The sequence below is a fragment of the Fulmarus glacialis genome, unplaced genomic scaffold (genome assembly GCF_000690835.1).
Source record: "Fulmarus glacialis isolate BGI_N327 unplaced genomic scaffold, ASM69083v1 scaffold2707, whole genome shotgun sequence".
Taxonomy (NCBI): Eukaryota; Metazoa; Chordata; class Aves; order Procellariiformes; family Procellariidae; genus Fulmarus; species Fulmarus glacialis.
The window spans coordinates 76916-82098 of record NW_009221078.1 but is presented as its reverse complement, the minus strand read 5'-3'; positions in this window follow the sequence as shown (position 1 = coordinate 82098).

Here is a 5183-nt window from a genome sequence, read left to right as displayed (position 1 = left end):
GCCCCGTGCGCCCCTTCCCTCCGCTCCCGCCTTTGCGCCACCCCCGCCCCGCGTCCCCTCCCCGGGAGCCTCCTCTCCCTCCCCGGGGCACGGCGCTCGGCTTCCCCGCTCCGCCGCGGTTTCCCTGCACCGCACGTTCGTTTGCTTCCCCCATCTAGAATCACTCCTTTTGCACACCCTTGAGTCGTTTCTTCTCCGCACACTTTCTTAATTCTTCTCTCTTTCCAGTTTGTCCTCTCTGCCACTTTCAGGTTTCAGCAGTGGGTATTCACTCTTTGAACCCTTAGGGATGGAGGCAGTGGTGTGTGTCCAGTTCACGCCCTGAGAGCTCTGGAATCCTGCAAGTTCGGGGCTGACCTTTGCAATTTTGCGTCTCCAGCATGTTTTACAGTGAAGAGTGCTCTAACATAGCAGCAAAAATGAAGATGTGGGTAGAAAAAGCGATGACAGGATGAGATGGTTGTAATGAGCAAATTCAGGACTGTGGGTGACGTCTTTGCAGGGGGTGGAAATCTTGACATAGGGCGAGGAAAGCTTGACTGACACCTTGTACCTTCTGCCCTGTCCTGTCCTTTATGTTTTAAAGGAGATTGTTGAATGCTGGCTTTCTTTTCTCTAGGAGGAACATAACCAGTGGTGTCGCTAATAGGTTCTCCTTTTCTTGAGAGTTTGACAAATTGAAAACCACACAATTTTGAGGTTGCTTGTGAGAATTGGGCAGAGAACAATAGGCAGGAAACCACTAATGACACAAACAACTTCTGATAGTTTATTTTAATGAAGAGTGATCTTCTGTGCCCCTTGTGTTTCACAGTGGACTTATTGATGTGAGAAGAATTTTTAATTTCATGCTTGCAAAGTGTTAATTGCCCCGACTCCCATGAGGCTGTTCATTCAAGTTCAGTCCATGAGTTTAAAGGTGAAGAACCTTATCCTGCACAATTTTTCACAGAGTGAATTTGAAATAACTTACCCACTTGATTTCAAAGTGGCTTTGCAGAGAGGCGGCCCGCTTCTTGCAGGACTGTGGCTTAAGCTTCAGAGATATTATACGCAGTACAACCTTATCTAGTTTCTGCTCTGGTAACCGGGAGGGTGTGGAGTATTGTATGCCCTGAACTTTGTTTCTTTCTGTGTAGTTAACAGCCCAGGCTATTTATATATGGGAGCCCGCTGGTAACCGGGAGGGTGTGGAGTATTGTACGCCCTGAACTTTGTTTCTTTCTGTGTAGGTAACAGCCCAGGCTATTTATGTATGGGAGCCCATATGTATAACTTGGTGAGTTTACTCTGAGCATCAGGAATTTAAAAATTTTGGTATTATAATAAGGTAAACTATGTAACGTTAGTAAGATTGCCTGTGCTAGATTATGGTGGGGGTTTTTTAAGCACACCTTTGAACAAGGCTCTTCTACCTCAAGAATGGCCTTGGGCAGTAGGATGAATCAGAGGCACTCCTCTAGCTTCCTTTTTATTAGCTTCCGGGGTGAGTTTTTTGTGCTGGCTTGAGCCAACTGCTGATTATGACAGCTCCTCTTCCAGAAAGGGCACTGGCTTGTGAGTAAGCAGGGTGGAGGGAAAAACTGCCTCTTCCCTTACATTACTAATCAAAAAGTGTGCCGGTGGGAAGTATCCCCTTACTTCTGTGTGTTCAGACAGCTGTGTGAAAAACATACTTCTTTCCCCTGTATGCAGACAAATGGACCAAGCTGTCATAGAGTCTGTAATGCTTCAGCTCTTGCATTTAATTTGCAACCAGAACTGATAGTGTTAATCCACAGGCAGTAAACAGAGTTACTTACGTAGTGACTAGCTTGATATATCAGGCAGTGTTTGATACATGGCGTTAATGGAATCCTAATTTTGTCGATTTGATGTTTGCAGACTTGTCACTTTCCTATCTACAATTGCATCCTGTGGTCTGTTCCAAGTTTTGCGCTCAGGTACCAGTCCTCATTGTTTTTGTGCTTAATTTGAAGAAGTTGATGAGGATTGAGAGGAAAGTGTGAGCTTCTTGGGCCATTAATCTGCCTGCTAACCAAGGTGCCTGTCAGCACCAATTATGAAGGTGGTTGTAATGAGGGTAATGCCACTGATTTGTATGATATAGGCCGTTAGATGATAACAACTTCCATTCACTGGTAGCATGGTAAGTTGATAGTTGTGAAGTGTAAAGACACAAGTTCATTCTTTTCAGAAAGAACACGCGCATTGTGGCTGTTAGTTATCTGTGCTTTGGAAACTAATACAGAACTATTGGCGTTTATTTTAAACACAACCCTGTAAATCATACCAATGCAGTAAGAAATTCCAAGAAGTAAACAATATGATTCAATGTCACTTGTCTGATTTTTGCATTTCAGTTCATAATGATTTATGTCCTGGATTATATTCTACAGATTTGTTGTTTGTGGGTTCAAACTGATGTGCTGCCTTCTAGTTTTGTCCTCAATTGGTTAAACTTGGAGGCTGCTGCCTTTAGATGGTTAATACAGATGGCATATGGGCTGAGTTTGAAATGGCAGACAGCAGAGAGTGTAAGATTGGAAATGGTAGCATTTTTAGGGAAGCATACGTGAGAGACAAATGGCTTGCAGTTTCTCACATGCAATGAATGTTCAACCCAGTAACAGATGGGATTTTGGAAGCTTCAGCCTTGTAAAGGGACAAAAATGATCTGTGTATGCACCTATTGTTCAGCCAATCCACAAATCTGGTCTTCCAGAATAAGAAATTATTCACTGAAGTTTTATTGAAAGAGCTCTGAGACATGAGGTCCAGAATAGTTTACATTTTGGTGAAGATGGTGGCTTGCACCTGGATGCACTGGTATGACTATCTCTTGAAATGTAATTTTACTCTTATTTTTGGGGTAGTGGCTGTTTCATAGAGCTTGCATGGTAGGACTGGGGAAGGACCAGGTGGATTATCGTGGCCGGTGCTCTGCCATTGTGGGCCATAATGGACCGTTCACTCCACAAACCACAAAATGCTTCAACCCAACAACAAACTCGGAGCTTGCAGCAAAACACTGAAGGCCACAAATTGTGATGTTCTGCTTAGAAGGAGCAAGTGAAAGCTGAAGCAATATTTGTTGCTTACGATCTGTCCAAATTGTTAAATGTATAACTTAAAATATTATTATGAGCTTCAAAAATGGTATTGTAAACTTCACTGGTCCGTGAGGTATATCAATGCATTGTTTGTATTTTAGTAATCTCTGTAGGCTCTGAGTAAAACCAGAGTCATGTTTTGTTTAGAAGATGTCTTAAAATGTTGGGTTGAAGGGAAGCTAATTAAACAGAGTGGTTCAGTCACTCTGTGGAAAGTGTTCTGATCTGGTGCATTTTTAAAGGCAGGGGGATGGGAGGGAAAGGTTGAGAAACTTTTGGGCAGCTTTAATTCCCAAGCTTTCCCTGCCTCTTCACATCCCATTCCAGGGATTCCCATTTTGCACTTCAAGTATGCGGATACATGGGTGGCAGTTTGAAAGGGAATGGCTCTATTTGATCCAGTTCCAAAAGAAGTGTGGCCACTTGCTATGGCTAAAATACCTTAGCCATATTACCAAAAGAAACTGTTACAAGTGGCAAAAAGCAGCCTTTGAGTTTCAATCTATCATCTTTTATTTTGTTGGGGTTTTTTTAATAGATTTTTTTGGTAAACTGACAGGTAATTACCTCTAATAGTTATTGGTGGCCTTTTAAACTCATTACATTTTTCCCTGCTGGAGGGACCGGAGCATAGGACTATTCTTGTCACGAAGAAGTATTTACTTTGTCAAAATACCATGTGGTGGTTGAGTTACAATCAGCTGCGTCATGTCTTAGGAATGGCAGTAATTTTTCAAATGTAAACCAGTGCCTGCCAGCTACATTTGTGATTTATGTGAGCAGAAATGCAGAGGATCAGAGAGGAAGAGAGAGTGCTGCAGAATAAGATTTTTCTTACTAATGGTTTGTTTTGTGATTGACTTCTGATATGCTGGGCCATCAGGTCTTGGCTTCGTGTTCTAACCTCATACATCTTCTGCAAAGTTGTCTCGAAATACAGTCTGTGATCAAAGGAGCTTCACGGTACTGATAGTAGTACATCATGTCAAATTCGAGCAAAATTCATATTTGTTTCAACTTGCTGCTTGCCTTACGCCTGCCATTCCTCCAGAGTGCTTCTAACTTGAAACTTAAGTCCACTGTTGTGCAACAGGTTCCTGACAAGGGCTCTAGAAAGATGAAGAGCCCATTCCTACTGCAGAAGTGACTGTTGTCCTTTCTATTAGTAGAAACACTCTATAACTACTCATTTTCCCTTCTATTTGCTTCATTATGATTTGTGTCTAAAAATTGTCACGTTGATGGCAATACCAACAAAACTTTCAACAGGGAAAAGTAAAAACTTGGCATTGTTGACAGCAAAAAGTTTTGAATCTTCACAGTAGTATACGACATTTTATTTCTGATTTAGTTCCCCAATTTTTGCTGCTGTGTCTACAGTTTATTTGATGTGAAAGTTGGCTCTGCTACTTCTTGCTTCCATAGTCCTTTCTATTTTTTGTTAATCCCTGTTAGCCCGAGTCTGTCTTCTCTCACTTTTGGTGATTACTACTGTACTCCATAAGTAGTTCCCTGTGAAACTAATCCTGTGGACTTCAAAGGCATTGCTGAAATGAACAAGACTTGTAACCGTTCCTTTTCTTATTCTTACTTTGAAAAGCAATGTTTCTAGAAGTGTCTTGTGACTTCTGGGTGCTTTAGCTCTTGGGTATCCACCTTGAAACATCACCCACAGTCCTGATGTTTAGGAACATACAGTTCATCTTACAAACAATCAGCGCCCTTTATGGAGGCTCTGAATCCTCTCGTGAGGCATCCAGAACTGCTAGTTGCCTTCTAGAGTTTTGGCTGAGCTGTCTCCTGCTGGTTAGATGTGGGCCTAATTGTTCAGAGGTGTCAAGAGGCTGTAAGTACCAGCTTCCGCTAGAACTGGGTGTGCCGACCAGTTCTGAATTTTGCATCAGTCTCTTGCATATTCTTGTGGTTCTTCTTTTGGCATAGGACTGTATTTGCTAGCACAAATGCAGGTAAGAACTATGGAATTTAAAACCAAAATAATAAAAGTTCAGGAACTGAAAAAACTTAAACCAATAGCATATTGATCAAGAAGTAAATGTATAATAATCTTTC